The sequence below is a fragment of the Lissotriton vulgaris genome, chromosome 9 (assembly GCF_964263255.1).
Source record: "Lissotriton vulgaris chromosome 9, aLisVul1.2, whole genome shotgun sequence".
Classification (NCBI taxonomy): domain Eukaryota; kingdom Metazoa; phylum Chordata; class Amphibia; order Caudata; family Salamandridae; genus Lissotriton; species Lissotriton vulgaris.
This window is the reverse complement of record NC_141697.1, coordinates 518,675,762-518,698,028: the sequence shown is the minus strand read 5'-3', so window position 1 is coordinate 518,698,028 and position 22,267 is coordinate 518,675,762. Positions and strand designations below refer to the sequence as shown.

The window sequence follows — 22,267 nt, the reverse complement described above, 5'->3', positions numbered from 1 at the left end:
TCTTTGTCTGTAAGCATTCCATGAGAGTGCATGTTTCTTGTTCTCTCTCATGTACCCCCTCAAATACCCTCACCCGCTGAGCTCTGCGTTGCTCCCTCACTTGCTCACTCCCTCACATGCTGCTTCTCTCATTTCATACCTGCCCCCCCATGCCACCCGCGTTGCTCCCTTCTGCCCCGGCTTTGTACTTGCTTTCCCACATACTGACTTTTAAAAAATTATTTTTAGGTCTCGGAGTAGCGTCGCACTGCGCAGCAGTGTGTGTGGGTAGAACTCTGAGATTTAATGTTTTCTAGATGTTTTCTACAGTGGGGCTTGAAACCGCCTGTTAGACGGACCGGGAGGGTCGGCCGAGAATAAGGGGAGAGGTGTCCGGGGAGAGCCGTCTCCAGCGATCGTACAGACGAGTAACTTCCCCCCCACAGATGTACACCACACAAGGATAAGGTTTAACGTTCTTTATAAGCAATTCTTTAAGTACGGTGAAACGGTACAAGGAGGTCTGGACTCAGGGGTCCCCTCGGTTCTAGTCTCTTGGTTGGGAAAAGGGGTAGCAGGACAGTCTTGTTACCAATCTGGTAGATGCGGTGATGGTCGGATAGCTCACAATCCTCGAGCTCGGCGTTCTAGATGATCGGGCCGCGGCGGAGCTAGCAGGTCCCGAGATGGTTGAAGGTGGTAGATACAAACGGTCCGCGGCCACGCCAGCAGGTCCCGACGACGATGAAGGTTTCAGAAGGTTGCGGCAGCGCCAGCAGGCAGGACGATAGTTCGCAAGGTAGGGCTACGGCAGCGCCAGTAGTCCGTCAAGGATGAGTTCTTCTCTGCGTCTCTCGACTCCAGGATACAACTGCCTTCCTGCTCTGGAGCTGCCCCAGTTATAGGTCTGGCGCCCTTTGATGTCCGGACCCTCACACTTGGAGGTCGGGAGGTCCGGGATGAGGGAGTCCAGACACCCAGCAGGGGGGTGGAGCCAGCGCCTGGGGGAGCTGGGGGCGATCGGCACCTGGCGGGGGGAGAGCCATCGACACCTCTTTCTCCCATTGACCTGCCAAGTAGTCCGCTCACCTCCTGGGTGGATGGTGGTGCCGGGATGTCGGGGCCTGGCCAGGCCCAGGGTTAGGGTCGATCGGAGGCCAAGCGGCCTCGTGGTGCTGTGCCCAAGATGGCGCCCAGGCCGGGCGAGGGGGCCGGTAGTGATTCGGGCCCATGATGTGGAGATGTCCAGGGGCAGGGGTCCCATATGAGACGGGAAACGGGTGGTTGTTGCGTGTAACACCTGGAGAGCCGGGCTCGGGCCTGGTCGTGCGGGGAGGGAGCAAGCCTTTCTCGTGGCCTGTCCAACATGCGTCCCCCCCAGCTGAAGGCGGGGAGAGTCACCCATCCTCTTGGGGACTCTCCTCGTCGAGGCGGAAAAAGCGTGACAGGCCATCTGCGTTGGCGTGGTCTTGGCCGGGTCGATGTTCCACAGTGAAGTCCATCCCCTGCAGGGAGATGGACCAACGCAATAGTTTCGGGTTTTCCCCCCGCATCTGCATTAGCCACTGCAGGGGCCGATGATCAGTCTGTACCCGGAAGTGGGTACCGAAGAGATAGGGCCGGAGCTTTTTAAGGGCCCACACCACTGCGAAGGCCTCCCTCTCGATGGTGCTCCAGCGTTGCTCTCGGGCCAGGAGACGTCTGCTGATGAAAGCCACTGGTTGGTCAAGTCCTTCGGGGTTCAGCTGGGAAAGGACTGCCCCAATGCCATGGTCGGAGGCATCTGTTTGGACGATAAATTCCCGACTGTAGTCGGGGGCCTGGAGCACAGGGGCGGAGCACATGGTGGCCTTCAGTTTCTCGAAGGCCGCTTGACAGTCTGGGGTCCAGTTGACCTTCTTGGGTTGGTTTTTGGATGTGAGTTCCGTGAGGGGCCCCACAATGCTGCCATAGTCCCTCACGAACCGCCGGTAGTAGCCTGTGAGTCACAAGAAGGCACGGACCTCGGTCTGGGTGATGGGGGGCTGCCAAGACTGGATGGCAGCGATCTTGAGTTGCAGCGGGGCCACCAGACCGCTTCCCACCTGGTGCCCGAGATAGGTCACGGACCCCTGGCCAATTTGGCATTTGCTGGCCTTGATCGTGAGGCCGGCTCGTTGGAGGGCCTGCAGAACCTCTCGGAGGTGGTTGAGGTGGTCGGACCAGTGGCGGCTGTACACAGCGATATCGTCCAGGTAGGCGGCGCTGAATTCTTCGAGTCCCGCCAGGACCTGGTTTACTAGCCGCTGAAATGTTGCTGGAGCATTCTTCATGCCGAATGGCATGACCTTGAAGTGGTAGTGGCCATCAGGGGTGGAGAAGGCAGATCGTTCTTGGGCCCGGGGTGTGAGACCGATCTGCCAGTAGCCCGCTGTCAGGTCGAAGATGCTGAGGTAGCGGGCAGCTCCCATGCGGTCGATTAGTTCATCTGCTCGGGGGATGGGATGTGCGTCGGTTCTGGTGACCGCATTCAAGCCCCGGTAGTCGACGCAGAACCGGAGCTCAGGAGTGGTGCCGGGGGCGGCCGCTTTGGGGACCAGTACCACTGGGCTGGCCCAGGGGCTGTCTGAGGGCTCGATGACCCCGAGCGTGAGCATCTTGGACACCTCCTCTTGGATGCAGGCCCGTACCCGATCTGGTACGCGGTAGGCCCGATGTCGGATAGGGGGACTGTCTCCAGTGTCTACGTCGTGTAAGCACCAGGGGGTGACCCCTGGGGTGAGGGAGAACAGGGTGGCGAACTGCAGTAGGAGGTCTCTGCAGCCTTGGCGCTGTTCCAGGGTGAGGGCCTCCGAGAGTCGGACCCCGTCCACGGAGCCGTCCTTCTCCCGAGTCCGTAGGAGGTCAGGGAGTGGTTCGGAGTCCTCCTCGGCTCCGTTGTCTGTTGCCATCAGGAGGCTGAGCTCCGAGCGCACAAAGTGGGGTTTTAGTCTATTGGCGTGGAGGACCCGGAGGGGGTTCAGTGAAGATTCCATATCGATGAGATAGGTGACAGGGCTCTTGCGCTCGACCACTTTGAAGGGCCCTGTCCACTTGTCTTGCAAGGCGCATGGTTCGGTGGGAGACATCACCCACACTTGTTGGCCGGGTTCAAATTCGATGGAGGAGGCATTTTGATCGTACCACCTTTTCATGTCTTCCTGACTGGCCTCCAAGTTTGCTTTTGCCATTTCTCTGAACCGTCTGGTCTGGTTGCGTAGGGTCAGGAGGTACTTGAAAACATCTGGAGGGTTCTTCAGAGGGGGCATTTCCCAACCTTCTTTGACTAGGCTGAGCGGCCCTCGCACAGGGTGTCCATATAAGCGTTCGAACGGGCTGAAGCCGAGGGACTTCTGGGGGACTTCTCGATAGGCAAAGAGGAGGCACGGCAGTAGCACATCCCACTGGCGACGGAGGGGCTCTTCCAACCCCCCAATCATCCCTTTGAGCGTGCGGTTGAACCGCTCAACTAGTCCGTTTCCTTGAGGGTGATAGGGGGTCGTGAATCGGTAGGTGACCCCACACTGTTGCCAGAGGGATTTCATGTATTTTGAAATAAAGTTTGTGCCCCGGTCGCTGACGACTTCTCGGGGGAAGCCCACCCGGGAGAAGATCCCCATCAAGGCCCGGCCGACTACCGGGGCGGTCACAGCCTCGGGGTAGCGGGTGGCGTGGTCCACCAGTACCAGGATGAACCGATGTCCTTGGGCTGTACGGGGTCCAGGGGCCCCACAATGTCTATCCCCACCCTCTCGAACGGGGTGGTGACCACTGGGAAAGGTTGCAGAGGTGCTTTAAGCTTGCGGCCGCTCTTCCCGCTGGCCTGGCACGTGGGGCAAGACCGGCAGTGCTGGAGTACGTCGTTCCTCATCTTGGGCCAGAAAAAGTGGGTCTCCAGGCGATTATAGGTTTTGTCCTGACCCAGGTGACCAGCCAGGGGGACATCGTGGGCCAGGTTTAGCAAGAAGTCTCTAAAGCGGAGGGGCACCACTAGCACTTGACTGGCCCCTAACTCCGCGATTCTCTGTTCGCTGTACAACAGGTCATTGTCCCAATAGACCCAATGGGTTCCGGAGGTATCCCCTGCGCTCTGGGCGAGGGCTTGTTGGCGGAGTCCCTCGAGGGAGGGACAGGTCTTCTGCTCGTGGCGAAACTGTTCCTGGGTGGGCCCCCCCTCCTGACGCCACTGAGCCAGGTCGGGAAGGTCCTGAGGCTGAGCGAGCCCCTCGGGAGTTTGCTCTGGGGGGGCGGCACGGTCGGTGTCTTCTACTGGAGCGACCGGGGGAGGAGGTGCCGGCCATTCAGGTTCTTCGGGTCGGGGGATGACACGGGCAGCCATGGACCGGGTGGTTACGCACGCCCAGTCCGGGAGGCCCAATATCCCCAGGTGCTCTCTTCTCTCTACGGCGGCCCACGGGGAACTTTCAAGATCATTTCCCAGGAGACAGTCTACGGGGGCATCATCTCGGACCGTCACCTTCAACATGCCGGAGACTCCTCCCCACTCGAAGGGGACGCAGGCCATCCGACATAGACTCTCCGAATTGTCGGCTGAACGGACAGGGCAGAGAACGTTTGGCAGGATCTGTTCTGGGGTCACCAGGTGACAGCGGACGGCTGTTACACTGGCTCCGGTGTCACGTAGGGCTTCGGCCCTGCGTCCATTAATGTTCACCCACTGACTGTACTTCCGGGTGTTGGCGGGTAGGGGGGCCCGCGGGACCATGTCTCTTCCCCATAGACACGCTAGAACCATGGCGGCTGGTTCCCATTCTTGGTGTTCTTGCTCACCTTCCTCGTGTTCTTCGGAGATTTGTTCTTCCCCCAGGGCGGCGGCAGCCATCTGGCGGGGCCTCGGAGTCTGGCTCTGTGGACAATTCGGGTCATTTGCGTAGTGGCCGACTCGCTGGCATCGGTGACACGTGACATTGGCTCTGTACCCCGGGCGCGCCGGGGTGTTGCCCCGGTTGGCCGGGGGTGGGGTGCTGGCAGCGGGAGCGGCCGGGGCGTTGTCTCTTCTTCGTCCCTGACCCCCTCCTCCTCCTCGGGGACGGTGCTGACCTTGGTTGTTCCGGTTCTGTTCATGTGACCCATTTTGGCCCACTCGGGTAATTTCCCACCGGTCAGCCTCGGTGGCGAGCTGCCGTGGATCAGTCAATTTACTGTCGAGGAGGTGCTGCCTGAGCTCGACGAAGCAGTTGTTAGATAGGTGCTCCCATACCATGAGATTGAAGAGTTGCTCGTAGGTCGTTACATTGCTTCCCTTGATCCAACCCTCGAAGGCTCGGCTGAAATAGTTCACGCACTCCACCCAAGTTGTACCCGGGATCCGGGTGCAGTCTCGGAACCTCTGGCGGTACATTTCGGGTGTGAGCCCATAGCGGGTGAGGAGGGTAGCTTTCATGTGGTCATAGGAGGTCATCAGATGGTCTGGGAGCTGTAACAGGGCATCGCGGCCCTCATTGACGAACCTCCCCCATAGACCGGCTCCCCAGTCGCTTCGATCGATCCGGTGGGAGGTCATAGCGATCTCGTAGGCCTTGAACCATTGCTGTATGTCGTCATCTCGGAAATATTCTCAAACGACATCCTTGGGGATGTGTACTTTCTTTTCTGTTGCTCCCGGAGTGGGCGGTTGCTCGGGCACCCCTAATTCTTTGTTCTGCTTACGTAAGTCTATCTCTGCTAGTTTGCGCTCGTGTTCATACGCCAGTTTCTTCTCCTCGAGCTCTCTTTGTCTCTGTTTCTCTTCCCGTTCTTCTCGGACCCGCAGATGTTCTAGGTTCAGTTTTTGTTCGGCTAATTTGAGTTCGCCATCCATTTTGAGCCGGGCCATTTCTAGTTCATGTAGTCTGCTTCTTTCTCGTTCTTGGATCTCGTCTTGCGAGAGACCCGTTCTTCGCTCCTCGGAAGCCGTGGTGTTTTTCTCTGCTGCTGCGACATTTTGGTCCGGGGGTCTGACGGCCCCGGTTTCTGCCCATGACTCAATGGCGTGCTTAAAATCGTCTTTAGTACTCAGACCGGTGGTAGCGATACCTAGTTCAATGCAGAATTGTTTCAACTCACGATGGCTGTACTCTTCCAATTTCTCCATCTGGAATTTCTCGGTGGATCCGCTCTCTTTGGTTGTCATTGTGGTTTCGTCGTGGGGTGAGCTACTCTCTGTACGATTACGCGTTGATTCGGATCGCGCCGCTGGCCACCAATGTTAGACGGACCGGGAGGGTCGGCCGAGAATAAGGGGAGAGGTCTCCGGGGAGAGCCGTCTCCAGCGATCGTACAGACGAGTAACTTCCCCCCCACAGATGTACACCACACAAGGATAAGGTTTAATGTTCTTTATAAGCAATTCTTTAAGTACGGTGAAACGGTACAAGGAGGTCTGGACTCAGGGGTCCCCTCGGTTCTAGTCTCTTGGTTGGGAAAAGGGGTAGCGGGACAGTCTTGTTACCAATCTGGTAGATGCGGTGATGGTCGGATAGCTCACAATCCTCGAGCTCGGCGTTCTAGATGATCGGGCCGCGGCGGAGCCAGCAGGTCCCGAGATGGTTGAAGGTGGTAGATACAAACGGTCCGCGGCCACGCCAGCAGGTCTCGACGACGATGAAGGTTTCAGAAGGTTGCGGCAGCGCCAGCAGGCAGGACGATAGTTCGCAAGGCAGGGCTACGGCAGCGCCAGTAGTCCGTCAAGGATGAGTTCTTCTCTGCGTCTCTCGACTCCAGGATACAACTGCCTTCCTGCTCTGGAGCTGCCCCAGTTATAGGTCTGGCGCCCTTTGATGTCCGGACCCTCACACTTGGAGGTCGGGAGGTCCGGGATGAGGGAGTCCAGACACCCAGCAGGGGGGTGGAGCCAGCGCCTGGGGGAGCTGGGGGCGATCGGCACCTGGCGGGGGGAGAGCCATCGACATCTCTTTCTCCCATTGACCTGCCAAGTAGTCCGCTCACCTCCTGGGTGGATGGTGGTGCCGGGATGTCGGGGCCTGGCCAGGCCCAGGGTTAGGGTCGATCGGAGGCCACGCGGCCTCGTGGTGCTGTGCCCAAGATGGCGCCCAGGCCGGGCGAGGGGGCCGGTAGTGATTCGGGCCCATGATGTGGACATGTCCAGGGGCAGGGGTCCCATATGAGACGGGAAACGGGTGGTTGTTGCGTGTAACACCTGGAGAGCCGGGCTCGGGCCTGGTCGTGCGGGGAGGGAGCAAGCCTTTCTCGTGGCCTGTCCAACACCGCCCCTCTTCTCCATTGGCTGGCTTCCTAAACAGAGGCCAGCCATTGGAGGAAAGGGGCGTCACTCCATTCAAGCCCCGTCTTTTCCAGATTCGGGGGCGTTTCTCTCTCGTCTTTTGCTTTTTTTAAGCCTCGCCCCTTTTCTAGTGGTGGGCGTTACACCCTCCCTCTGGCCGAGGTCCTAGTCTATTCCTCCTGTAATGTACCTTTTGCTACCTCTTGTATTTTGTTTGCTCACAATTGTCACTTTTGCCTCATGTAACTTAACGTCTGCTTTTGTAATTTGTTCACTCGTAATCTTCTCATGTATCATTACTGTTCCTATTGTGAAGCGCTCTGACGCACCGCCTGCAGTGACCTGAAGGGGCCGCCGCGCTGCCCGCGGCGACCCGGAAGTGCTTCCCCTCAGGACCCGGAAGTACAGGCAGCCAAGCAGGAAGCAGCGGGAGCCTACCCCGCGCTCCTGCGCCCAGGCGGAGAGTCGTCGGTGAGCCCGCAGCCCAGGAGAGGAGCCGCCGCCTGGAGGAGCAGGCGGGGCTTCGGTGTCACCAGAAGAGAGAGCCCCGTAGCAACAGCAGCCGCCGCACCAGGAGAGCCGGTGAGTGAAGCCCCAGGATTCATTTCTGTTTGTTTTAGAGGAGGAGGGCGTCGGGGCACATTGCCGGTGCCCGCCCGCCCCCCTCCTCCTGCGGGTGCTAGCGTCGCGTGGGCCAGATCGACTTGGAGGGAGTCCCAGAGCGGGACTCCGACGTTGGGGGAGGCCAGTCCCTGCTCCCCACAGTGCCCACAATTGCTTCAGGGCCCGAGAGGCTCCAACGACGGGGGCACTTCTTAAGAGCCCACGAGAGACTCTGGGCACATTTGTTGATTTCGAGGGGGGACTCCAACGACGGGGCACATGGTTATTTAGAGCCCGAGAGGCTCCTGGGCATGTCCTTGGTTCCCGAGTCCCCAGAGAGGAGACTCCAATGTCAGGGGCATTATTTCGTTGTTTAGAGCCCGAGAGGCTCCCACCTATATCTGGCTCCAATCACAGGCGAGCACTCTCTACTTGTCATCAATAGCAGGTACAAACCAGTCCGGGGTGGCAGGCACTCTTCATGGTAGGTGACAGAATGCAAATGAGGAGTTTCAGAGGCACAGTGTATAAAACATAACAACTACCACCTTTTATTTTTCTCTCAGTATTTTATTTCTGTGGTGTGTTTCGAAAATTATTTCGTGGAATACTTTGGGCGACGCTCTGACTTCCGTTAGACATAAATACAGAAACAAAACAGCGGCTTATACACAATGTAAAGTGTTAAAAGTATAACTGTCCCAAGTCAGAAATCGATATTTATCAACACTGATAACTTTTATTGGCATAGGGGGTCAGGACAGATCTTTAGTTTCTGGTTGACTACTACAGGCGCTTGAAAAAAAAAACAGGAATATTTAGTCCTCAACATTTAAGTGACATCAGTACTCGATAGGATTTAAATCTAAACGTTTAAAATTTGCATACTGTAAAATAACTTGCCTCTTGGATGTAAAGTGCATTTTTTAAAAACGTATTTTCTCACTTGTGAAATTGCTTGAAGTCCTTGAGTATATAGCCTTAATTATTACCTGTGAGATACTGTAGTCTTCCAATAATGTGTTGCTGTTCGTTGCCGTTACTCAGTAGGATTTAATTATATTTATAATAGTAGATTACAATCTTCTCCTAGTAAGCCCAGTTGACTGAGCTGTCATTGCATTTCTAGCCATCAATTGGATCATTTGTGTCTGCAAGATGTCTCTAGATGCGGATGGCAATTAAAAGCCATAACAAATCTATTTGTATGTATGTCGTAATATAGGAGTGCAAATTTCCTTCAGCCTCCAGCTCTCCATTGCTAGACTTGAACGCCCCTCGTTTTTTTAGAATAGCACTTTTACTCTCTAATAGCACATGGCAAATTATTTGGCCACCGCCACACGCTGTGTATGGAAGTCTCGAAATCTTACTAACACTCTGGTACAGACTGTAATATGTGGGTAGATTTGCTTGTAGGTGGGTCTGTGTGAGGGTGGCTTTTTGGTGTGTAGGTGGCTCTGTGTGGGTGGCTCTGTGTGTGTGTGTGGGTGGCTCTATGTGAATGGCTCTGTGTGGGTGGCTCTATGTGGATGGCTCTGTATGTGGGTGTGGGTGGCTCTGTGTGTGGGTGCAAATGCAATAGGTCTCCCATTTGCGAGAGATTAAGCTATTGGCATTGTAAATGACATGCCATTTATTTATAGGTTTTAAAAACAAAACATAAATAAAAATAATGTCATGAGCAATGACAATAGCTCTAACTTTAACAATGCTGAGACCATTGCATTGTAAATGCTTGTTTTATTCTCCACACTATACGGTAAGCTCATCCATTGCTCCTGCGCCCCCTCCCTCACCCCCCCTGCCTCTCTCCACACACTCCTTTGTTGCTCACACATCCTCTGATGTCTTCAAAAAATATACTTTTAAAAAACAATTTTGGGGAGTACAGCAGCTGTCATTTGCTGCCAGGCCCTCTGCTTTCCCAAAAGTGGTTTCAAGTCATTAAAAATGTTATATATATATATATATATATATATATATATATATATATATATATATATATATATATATATATATATATATATATATATATATATATATATATGTTTGTATTTACCATTATAACTAGCTGCCACTGTCTTGGAACGGTACATAAAGAACAAGTTACTTACCTTCGGTAACGATATATCTGTAAGAAACATTAGTTAGTATTAGATTCCTTACCTTAGAATATCCCCAGGCGTCAGACTGGATCCGGAAATTTTTGCGTAGCAATACCCCTGCGCGTCGTTAGGCGTCGTCTCCGGCTCCGCGTCCGTCGTCGTCTGCGCCGGGATGACGTCGTCGGAGTACTTAGACGCCGCCTATGCGCGCTGACGTCAGGTCTTAGCCACAGCTTTTCCGCGCCAGATACGCAGAGCCATGGTAGAACCAACACTGGTGCCAAGAAACTAGGGCCCTGAATGGGGAAAAAACCTTAACCCTAGGTATCAGTTCGCAGAACGGGGACGATGGGTGGGGCGGTAAGGAATCTAATGCTAACTAATGTTTCTTACAGATATATCGTTACTGAAGGTAAGTAACTTGTTCAGCTGAAAGAAACACGTTAGTATTAGATTCCTTACCTTAGAATAGATACCCCAGCAATACCAACCCCGGTGGTGGGTCTGCGAACCCATACTCACACCAGGAAGTCCTGCAGGACGGAACGGCCAAAGAAGCCATCCCTCCGGACTTGACTGTCCAGGCAGTAGTGCCTCGCAAAGGTGTGCAGCGAGGCCCACGTCGCCGCCTGGCAAATGTCCTGCAGGGGGACTCCCCGACCAAGGACAGTAGTAGCCGCCGTGGCCCGAGTGGAACGGGCCCTCAGCCCAACTGGAGGCTCCTTTCTAGCCAAGGAGTAGCACGCCTTGATGCATAAGACAACCCACCGAGAGATGGTCCCTTCTTCGCACCCACGTAGCCAACAAAGAGTTGGTCGTCCACCCGGAACTGGCGTGTGCGATCCACATAGAACGAAAGCGCACGTTTTGGGTCCAGACGATGGAGCCGCTCTTCATCCTTTTAGGGATGCGGAGGCGGGAAGAAGGAGGGTAAGGTGATGGACTGCCCGATGTGGAAAGCAGAGACTACCTTGGGCAGGAAAGATGGTTTTGTATGCAAGACCACTTTGTCCAGATGCACAGACAGGAAGGGAGGTTTGCAAGATAGAGCCTGGAGCTCACCCACCCTTCTGGCAGAGGTGATGGCAACCAGGAAAGCCGTCTTTAAGGTGAGAAGACGGAGAGGACAAGAGTGAAGTGGCTCAAAGGGAGCGCACATCAGGAAAGTAAGAACGAGGTTCAAGACCCACTGAGGCATCACAAAAGGGACAGGTGGAAACATGTGTATGATGCCTTTGAGAAAACGAGTTACTATAGGGGACTTGAACAAAGAAGGTCGATCAGGTAGCCTTAGGAAGGCTGAAAGGGCAGAAAGGTAGCCCTTGAGAGTGCCTAGAGCAGAGCCCTGCTGGGCAAGAGAAAGAAGGAAGAGAAGAACTTCAGAAAGAGGGGCAGAAAGGGGATCCACAGCCTTTGCTGTGCACCATGCCACAAACTTGTTCCACCGGCAGGCGTATACCGACTTAGTGGAGGGACGCCTGGCTGCCAGAATAACATTACAAACTTCAGGAGGCAAGTCAAATGGCCTCAACTGCCGCCGCTCAATCTCCAAGCATGGAGGTGGAGACAGGACAGGTTCGGGTGGAGGACCGTCCCCTGCTGCTGCGACAGAAGGTCCTCCTGAAGAGGCAGATGGATCGGGGGACCGACTGACATGTTGAGTAGCTCGGGATACCAGTACCTTCCAGCCCAGTCCGGAGCCACAAGGATTACCTGGGCCCGGTCGCGCCTGATCTTCTTCAGCACTCTGGGCAGAAGTGGTATAGGCGGAAAGGCGTATAACAGACCGCAACTCCACTCGCGACGAAAAGCGTCGCCGAGCGAGTGCCGCCTTGGAAATTCCAACGCGGAGAACTGATGACATTGCGCGTTCTCTTCGGTGGCGAATAGATCTAACCAAGGCTCTCCCCATTGCAGAAAGATGCCTTGCGCCACGTCCGAGTTCAGACGCCATTCGTGATCCATCGAGCACCGTCGGCTGGGTTCGTCCGCCCTGGCGTTCAGAGAACCTGCCAGGTGTTTAACCACCAGGGTCACGCCCTGATGTTCCAGCCACTGCCAGAGCCGCAGAGCCTCTTGACAGAGGGTCCAGGACCCCACACCGCCCTGTTTGTTGCAGTACCACATGGCGGTGGTGTTGTTCGTGAACACCTGCACTACACTCCCCCGAACAGAGGGGAGGAATGCTTTCAGTGCTAGACGAATCGCCCTCAGTTCCAGAAGGTTGATATGGAGCTGGGACTCCGCCGGAGACCAGAGGCCTCTGATCTCCGCATCTCCCAAGTGGCCTCCCCAGCCCTGGAGGGACGCGTCCGTCACAACCACGTGCTCCGGTTGGGGAAGGGAGAGGGATCTGCCGTTGACCCAATCGCGGTCCGTGAGCCACCACTGCAACTGTCGCGCAGTGCCCTCCGAGATCAGGACATGGTCGGACAGGTTGCCCTGATGCTGGGCCCACTGAAACTTCAGGTACCACTGCAGAGCCAGCATCCACCACCGGGCGTGATGCACCAGAAGGATGCAGGAAGCCATCAGCCCCAGGACCCGCAGCGTCAACCTGACCGAAACCCGGGATAGCGGCTGGAAGATGGGAATCAACGCCTGAATATCCCGGACTTGCTGCTCGGGAAGATAAACCCAAAACTGCGCCGAATCCAGAACAGCTCCGATGAAGAGGAGCTTCTGAGAGGGGCACAGGTGTAATTTCGGCACGTTGATGGAAAACCCCAGCTGGTGCAGGAGATCCGCCGTAATCTGGAGGTGGTTGACGACTGTCTGGGGCGAGCCCGCCTTCAACAACCAGTCGTCGAGGTAGGGGAAGACTGAAACCCCCAACCTGCGCAGATGAGCTGCGACCACCGCCATCACTTTCGTGAACACCCATGGGGCGCTTGTGAGGCCAAAGGGGAGCACGGTGAATTGAAAATGCTCGAGGCCTACCGTGAAAAGCAGGTAACGTCGGTGGGCCGGCAGGACGGGGATGTGAAAGTAGGCGTCCTGCAAGTCCAACGCCACCATCCAGTCTTGCGGGTCTAGGGCAGTCAAGACTTGAGCTAAAGTAAACATCTTGAACTTCTCCATGCGGAGGAAGCCGTTGACGCTCCGTAGGTCCAAGATAGGGCCTAGGCCCCCTTTGCCCTTCTTGGGGACCAGAAAGTAGTGGGAGTAGCAACCACACCCTACTTCTGGCCCAGGAACGCGCTCGATGGCCCCCTTGGCCAAGAGGGCCGTAACGTCCTCTTGCAGAAGTTGAAAGTGGTCCCCCGACACGCGGTGGTACTGCGGCGGCATGGCTGGAGGGGTCGACTCAAAGGGGAGGGAGTAGCCCCTTTGGACGATTTGCAGCACCCACCTGTCCGATGTGACTGTGCGCCAGTGGAAGAGGTGATGGCGGACCCTGCCCCCCACCGGCGTCACATGGGCCTGAAATCTCGGACTAGGAAGGTTTTGAGGCGGGAGCTGCGGGAGCGGGTGCGGACTGGCCTCGCCTGGGACCCCGACCGCCTCCCTGGCGGTTCCCACGGCCGCCACCGCGCTGGACATTCTGCTGCGGTGTGTGGCTGACGGTCCGTGTGGGGGCGCCCCTTCCTTGGCCACGAAAGGAGCGAAAGGCACCCATTTGCTGGCGCGGGGCCGAGAGGCCCAAAGACTTGGCCGTAGCCCTGGAGTCCTTAAAGCGCTCAAGTGCGTGGTCTGCCTGGTTGCCAAACAGGCGACGGCCATCAAACGGCATGTCCAGAAGCGTGGCCTGGACATCGGCCGAAAAATTGGCGCACCGTAGCCAGGCGTGGTCTGACCACCACAGTCGTGGCCATCGCTCTGCCTAGCGTATCGGTGGTATCCAGTCCGCACCGGATAGAGTACCGTGCCGCATCTCGACCCTCCGCTAGGGCTTGGGTGAGTTTAGCCCTGACCTCCTCAGAGCATTGTGGCAGCACGTCTGCAACCGTGTCCCATAGGGTGTGGGTGTAGCGGCCCAAGAGGCATGCGGTGTTGACTGACCGCAGTCCCAGACTAAGGGACGAGAACACCTTCTTGCCAAACTGTTCGAACCTCTTGGATTCCCTGTCGGGATGTGCCGACCGGAATGCGGTCTGGAAGTTAGAGGCCTGGATAACCAGGCTCTCAGGGGTTGGATGGGTCGACAGGAAACTTGGGTCACCCGGAGCTGGGCGGTAGCGTCTGGCCACGTTCCTGTCCACAGGCTGTCCCGAGGCGGGCTTGGACCAGGTGCCGAGCAGAACCTCACATAAGGCCTCATTGAACGGCAGCAGCGGCTCGACCGAGCTGGACTGCGGTTTGAGGACCTCGGTGAGGAGATTAGTCCTCACGGCCGCTGAGGGGAGCGTAAGGTTTAAGGCCGTAGTCGCCCGCATCAGTACTACGCTATACGCTGCCCCCTCCTCCGTAGCCACGGTTGGAGGGGAGACAAAACCAGTGTCTGGAGAGAGATCCAGGCCACTGGCTTCCCCAAGCTCCTCTGTCCAGTCCATTTGGTCCTGACATTCCTTTGTCAGAGGGTCCTCAGACCCCTCCCAGTCCTCTTCATCACCCAATGCCTGGTAGCCAGGATCAACAATTGGGGCCCGTTAATTAAAGTAGAATGTACCCAAAGCCGTCTCGTACGGCGCCCAACGGGGCCGTGTCGACGGCTGAACGGGATTGACAGAAGAACTGGGGCCGGCGTCGACCGAAGTCGGCGCCGGAGGTGACACCCTTGGGGACGGCGCCGGTGAGGTCGTGAGGTCGACCGGCGTCGACCCGGAACCGGATCTGGAGCCGGATCCGGCCGGGGACTGCGGCACCGGGACTGATGTCGCCGGCGGCGCCGAAGCCGTCTGCGGCGTCGGTGCCGGAGCACTCGACCCGCCAGGCCCCGGAGCCGGACCCACTGGGCCCGAAGGCGCCGTGGGGTCCGGTGGAGAAGAGAGCGACCTCATGGCCATGAGGTACCGCTCGATCTCCTCCAGCGTCGCACCCTGTTCAGGGACCCGAAGGTATGGGGCAGGATGCGGCGCTAGCGACTGCGGAGCCGCGTGGGCAGTGCCACCCAAAACCCCGGCCGCGTTGGGCGAGCGTTGGGGGCGGTCGGAGGAGCGATGACGCCGCTACGACCTCTCATGCCTCTTACCTGAGGAGGAACCAAAAGACCGATGCCGACTTCCGGAGCTGCGAGGGGTCCGTCCCCGCGACCGATCCCTCGACCTCCCATGGGACCGGGACCTCGAATGGCACGGGGCCAACTGCCGGAGCTCGAGCCGCTTGCGGGACCACTCCCGCCTAACCTTCGACGTCAGAGCTCGAAAGTCGGAGCAAGAACGGTCGTCGTGGTCGAGGCCTAGGCACTGCAGACACCGGCGATGGGGGTCGGTCCTCGACATCAGTCGAAAACACCTCGAGCAGGGCTTGAACCCGGGCATCCCTACCGGCACCTGAAGAGTCGAGCGACTCGAAGAAGATCAAAAACGATCAAACAGTTCTAGTCAAAAAGTGACTAAGGGGTAGAGCTTCTCCGGATCTGCGCTAGCAGGCGCGGAAAAAAGAAGAACTGACGTCAGCGCGCATAGGCGGCGTCTAAGTACTCCGACGACGTCATCCCGGCGCAGACGACGCCAACGACGGAAGCGGAGCCGGAGACGACGCCTAACGACGCGCAGGGGTATTGCTACGCAAAAAATTTTGGATCCAGTCTGACGCCTGGGGATATTCTAAGGTAAGGAATCTAATACTAACGTGTTTCTTTCAGATACAAGCATTTAAAATGCAATATGTCTAGCCTTTGGGAACTTATATGTATTTAGCTATGCAGCACATTAGCCTGGGTGCTGAAAGATCTACTGTTCTTTAACATGGAGAGAAGAAAGCACCAAACTTCGTGACACGCCAGGTATGGGAACACATGGAGAGAAATACTGCCTTTCAGCAGGAAATAGTATAGTCCAAAGCTCTTGTTTTATTATAAAATCAGGGCCTTCGGTAGTCATATCACTGAAAATACAAGATTTGAGAAAAATATTGTTGTCTATGGGTGCTTGTGGAAAACAATTTCTATGGACTGGAATCTAGAGAATGCTAAATTGATTCTGGTATTTTACTGACCTCTGCTGGTCGATTTCTATCAAGAAAGTAAAATAGAGTCAGTTGCCAGAAATGTAAAAAACGAAAGTCCGTCAGCAGAAAGCAATTCTGGTATTTTACTGGCCTCTACTGATCGTTTTCTATCAAGACAGTTAAATAGAGGCAGTTGAACAAGCAGAAATCAATTCTGGTATTTTACTGACCTCTACTGGTAGTCTATCAAGACAGTTAAATAGAGAAAGTTGAACAGAAAAAAAGTCCTTAAGTGGAAGCAGACAAGTCCTAGGGCTGATCTCCAAAGCCCACAAAGTACATACACATATAAGTATATACTAAAGTATATACAAAAGGTCTCGAATGCTCGACCTAGAAATGAAATGTCACCTGCATTGTTATGCAGGCGCGTGCTTTCTTGGTGACGCGTGCATATGTCATCACACATGCACGCACAAATGGAATAACGCGACCACTATCATCCTGTCCTTTCCCTTTTTTTGGCGATGCTGAGCAGGATCTTCAAACTACACTGGCAAAAGGTCTTAGATTAAAAAGCCAGGACCTATTTTCCTTGCCAATGCTTATTTATCATAGGAGTTGGTAGTGCTTTCTTTAAAGTCGCGGTTGTCATGCTCAATAAAGCGACTGCTTAATTTCACACTGTATATGTGGAGTTCAAAATAGAGTTGACATTTTTTTTTTCCTGGCAGTCGGTTTGGGGACCAGGGTTGATTTTTCGTCATCAAGCTTTGAAGTAAATTAGGCGAGACAGGGCGAAAGAAGGAGGAAGAGAGATATTGGGAAATACTACCACAAAGGAAGAACGCAAGGATGACAAAAGAACCTACATGAATGTGATAAATGCAGGAAAAGTAGGGGGTGGGATTTTAAGCAAGAGGCATGAGGTGGAATCAACTCTACTTGGTATTCATCAACTCCTATAATCGGAAGCGCCGGTGGTGGACTCTAAAGAAATAAAAAACGTGGGCAATTTTTAAAATAAAGATTTAAAAAAACGTGGGCAATTTTTAAAATAAAGAAAAAATACACAGGATTACATTCAATACTTGGGACAGAAACACACCGATTAGCAATGCGATATACATTTTCTAAATTAGCGCTCTGGCAGTGTTTAGAAATGCTGAAACCAGTGTCGAGTGCCGACGAAATAAAAAATATATATATTATTAGGAAGCATTATACATGGGAGTATGTTTTCAAAATTCACACGCTAAACTAACGAAAATAAGATAAGACTACCAAAGTAACACTTTCTTAAAAGTAAAAGCAAATACAAAGGAAAAATAGTTATTCCGAATTACTAAGGCTTTGAACAATTTTTTATGTGATCCCAGGGAGACATCTAGTGGCCAGTTGTAAATATACACCTTTAGCTGTTCAAAAATAACGTCCTCCGCAATTTATCATTCAAAATTGTTGTGACAAATTGTTGACATAAAACACACACCAGTATTAAATAATATGGTGATAAAAACAAATCAGTAATATACAATAAAGAAAATGTCAGCGCATAAGGCTCTTTTCGGCTAATTAGCATAGGGTTAGAGGGGTGGCATTACAGTGCCAGTTTGGGGAGAGGATGTAGCCTAACGGCTAGGGCGGTCGATCTCCAATCTGGGGAACCGGGTCTTGGCAATACTAAACATCTTGTGATCCTGGGCAAATCACTTAATCTCCCCGTGCCTAGAAAAAATTAAAGTGTCTGTGTGTAACGTAGCTGGTGCTCATGTAAAGCGCCCCAATACCTTTGGGTCAAGTTGGCGCTATAAAATACTAGAGGGAAAAAGTCAATTAATTACCATGTGAATAGTAGATGAGTGTTTTCCACGACAGCATTCCACTTGATGTCCTAGAAAAAGCGAGCAAAACTCAAGTTATCTATGACCCAGAGGTTACAAACTTCTCGTTCTGGATACCCTCAAACCAGTCCCACCACCGCCCTAATTAATATGGACATGAAATACTCGGTGCACAGCCTCGCACCCTCCCTGACGAGTCTGGTGGGTTCTCTGGCCTTCTCATATATTCAAAAAAATAATAGTAAAGACCTAGCATCCTGTAAGCCTCCTCCCTTGTAAGTTGCAGCCAGTTCCCGAACTCTTTTCCTATTTATTTTAAAAGTCAACACTTGGAGTCCTGTAATTTTACACTTAACTCCACATCTACGTGCCTTACGATATGTACATGTACAAAGTGGAGTAAAGTGATAGTACATCTCTTTCTATATTATATATGGTAGATGTACCTATACCTACTTACCTCCACGATATTCTGGTTGTCGATATTTTTAATACAAGGTTATTGTAGCATAATATTTTTGTAGCAGAAATTCGAAAAATCTGTCAGTTAGAAGACGCATTTGGTGGGATAGTATTTTGTGTTTTATTATCAGTGTTTGGAAACTGGTTCAAGAATGGAATGAATGGTAAACTGGAAAGCAGATTTTTTAAAATATATCATACATGCATTTGCGCAGAGTGTAATATGCTATTTATCACTAGTATTGGCACTCGGGTCGTGCCATGACACACAAGAAGCGAAGCTTCAAGTGAGTCATGCAGCCCATAAACTTATGCAATAAAGGTAATGAATAGCACATTATATTCTACACAGAAGCATAGATGATTCATGCCATGGAATATTTTTCATGTATGTTTCTTTTAACAAAAGGTATTTAACCAACACCGGGATGAAAGGGATTAAATTTGTGCAGCAAGTTAAAATAATTTGTAACTAGCTGTACCCGGCCACGCGTTGCTGTGGCTCAGTCTGGTTAAATGGAAGAGAAAGAAAAGAGTGAGCGCACATTTCTAATATGTTTAATTTTACAATGCTTGTGGGTATACAATATGTTTTTGTGGCTATTGTCTGTATGCGTCCCTTGTAGTTGTTGCGCAGAAAGCAAATCAATAGGGTCTGTTCGTCCTTTCGATTGAAAACACACGCGTATTGTACACGCGCTAATGTTGCAAAGTGAACCAACTCCTCCCCTCTCCCTCCACCAACTTTCCGGTCTGCCATCCTGACACCAACTGTCCATCCTACTATATGTAGACTATTGTCACTATGCGTCCTTACTTAATGTTGCAAAGAGAACCAACTCCTCCCCCCTCCCTCCACCCACTTCCCGGTCTGACATCCTGACACCAAATGTCCATCCTAATATATGTAGACTATCGTCTCTATACGTCCCTTGTATTTGTTGCGAACCATTTCCTCCCCCGTCCCTCCACCCACTTCCCGGTCTGCCATCCCGACACCAACTGTCTCTATGCGTTCTTGCTTAATGTTGCAAAGTGAACCATTTCCTCCCCCCTCCCTCCACCCTCCACCCTCTTCCCGGTCTGCCATCCTGACACCAACTGTCCATCCTAATATATGAAGATTATTGTCTCTATGCGTCCCTTGTATTTGTTGCACAGCAACCAAATCAATAGGGTCTGTTCGGCCTGTCGATTAAAAACATGCACGTATTGTATATGCGTGTATTCAAATCCACCGCTGTGTATATATAAACACACGCTAATGTTGCAAAGTGAACCATTTCCTCCCCCCTCCTTCCACCCACTTCTCGGTCTGCCATCCCGACACCAACTGTTCATCCTAATATATGTAGACTATTGTCTCTATGCGTCCTTGCTTAATGTTGCAAAGTGAACCAACTCCGCCCCCCTCCCTCCACCCTCTTCCCGGTCTGCCATCCTGACACCAACTGTCCATCCTAATATATGAAGACTATTGTCTCTATGCGTCCCTTGTATTTGTTGCACAGCAACCAAATCGATAGGGTCAGTTCGGCCTGTCGATTAAAAACACGCGCGTATTGGACATGTGCGTATTCGAATCCAACATTGTGTATATATAAACACGAGCTAATATTGCAAAGTGAACCAACTCCTCCCCCCTCCCTCCACCCACTTCCCAGTCTGCCATCCTGACACCAACTGTCCATCCTAATATATGTAGACTATTGTCTCTATGCGTCCCTTGTAGTTGTTGCGCAGCAAACAAATAAATAGGGTCTGTTCGGCCTGTCGATTAAAAACATGCGTGTATTGTACATGCTTGTATTCAAATCCACCGCGGTGTGTATATAAACACACGCTAATGTTGCAAAGTGAACCATTTCCTCCCCCGTCCCTCCACCCACTTCCCGGTCTGCCATCCCGACACCAACTGTCTCTATGCGTCCTTGCTTAGTGTTGCAAAGTGAACCATTTCCTCCCCCCTCCCTCCACCCTCTTCCCGGTCTGCCATCCTGACACCAACTGTCCATCCTAATATATGAAGATTATTGTCTCTATGCGTCCCTTGTATTTGTTGCACAGCAACTAAATCGATAGGGTAGGTTCGGCCTGTCGATTAAAAACATGCGTGTATTGGACACGCGCGTATTTGAATCCAACATTGTGTATATATAAACACGCGCTAATATTGCAAAGTGAACCAACTCCTATCCCCTCCCTCCACACACTTCCCGGTCTGCCATCCTGACACCAACTGTCCATCCTAATATATGTAGACTATTGTCTCTATTCGTCCTTTCTTAATGTTGCAAAGTGAACCAACTCCTCCCCCCTCCCTCCACCCACTTCCCAGTCTGCCATCCTGACACTAACTGTCCATCCTAATATATGTAGACTATTGTCTCTATGCGTCCCTTGTAGTTGTTGCGCAGCAAACAAATAAATAGGGTCTGTTCGGCCTTTCGATTAAAAACACAAGCGTATTGGAAACGCGTTTAATCGAATCCAACATTGTGTCAAAATTTCAAAGCAATCGGTGAAGAACTTTCTGAGATTTAAGATTTCGAAAAAACGAACATTGACATTTTTATGTGTCTGTTCGGGCTTTCGATTAAAAACACGCGCGTATTTGAATCCAACGTTGTGTATACAAAAACATGCTCGTATTCGAATCCAACGTTGTATCCAAATTTCAAAGAAATCGGTGAAGAACTTTCAGAGATTTAAGATTTTGAACAAACAAACATTAACATTTTCATTTATATAGAATATACGCACACATATATATACGCACACACACATACATATATATATGCAACGATATTCCTGTTCCGTCAATACTCGGCGAAGGGAAACCAGGTGGGGACCTCGAACTCGCCTTCACACTCGCAGCAAGCAGGACACCAAATCCAATTTTCAGGTGAAGAGCAGAGTGAATTTATTTATTAGAAATAAAGGGAAAAATACCCATCCATGACGCGTTTCGCTCCACGAAGGAGCTTGGTCACAAGATGCGCCCCAGAGTGCATTGCAAATAAATAGTAAACATAGAAGTAAAACACACCCATAAAGTGAAAAAATATAATAAACATAATAAACAGACAAGTTTTACAAAACCGCTTCAAAATCACAACATAGTGTTCTTTAGATCCGGGGACTGTAGAATTTTTAAACAAAGGCCAATCTATATTAAAAAAACACATAACGGATTTAGACAGGGAATATATAAATAGACAAAAGTTTAGACAAGTGTCAGAACGTGGATAATTCATAGTCATTTAAGTATAAAAGGCATGAATCCATAAAAAAGTATTCATTATATAACTGGTAGCTTTCTATACATACAAATATATACAATGTCTTTTAAAATGATAGTTCATATTCTACTTGATGTATTATCAATTCCCAATTTTCAATAGTCAAATCCATGTGGTTGAAAAGATCATAAGACCAAAATATTCAAAACAGTCCCTCATAGCTAAATACTAGGAAGCAGCAGTATTTAAGACTGTAAAAAGTGCAAACGTGCTAGCTGAATCAAAATTTTTCATAATTTATAAAACTTTCTTACAATTTCTTAAACAGAGTGTGCTTGTTTTTAGCTTGTGAAGCAACTGTATAGAGAACTCCCATTATTACTGTTTAAATAACACTAGGTTATCTAATTAGATCCATGAGTATGTTTAGCTAAAACAAAACCCAGAAGAAGTCGCATAGTGAGTCAGTTGTAGATAAGGACAAAACCTAAAAGGATCGAATGTGTTCCTCACTATTCTTAGTATAAGGCACATAAGTCGGTTTAAAAGATACAATACAGGTTATGTGTCAGTGATCCATAGGTAGATCACAAAAAATTGTGAAGGACCTCCGTCAAATTCAATACATTAGGGGCTCTAGTGTTAAGTGACAAAATAAAATGAGATTCTTTCTGTCTCAATAACTTATCCCTGTTCCCACCCCGGCCGGGCTGTGGA

The 22,267-nt window shown here is 51.8% G+C and overlaps 1 protein-coding gene across 2 annotated transcripts in view; it reads right to left on the bottom strand.

Moving 5' to 3' along the window:
- The window catches only part of KIAA0586 (KIAA0586 ortholog), a 637,696-nt gene that overhangs the window by 91,679 nt on the left and 523,750 nt on the right, over positions 1-22,267 (bottom strand). The gene's annotated exons all lie outside the window — the stretch shown is intronic.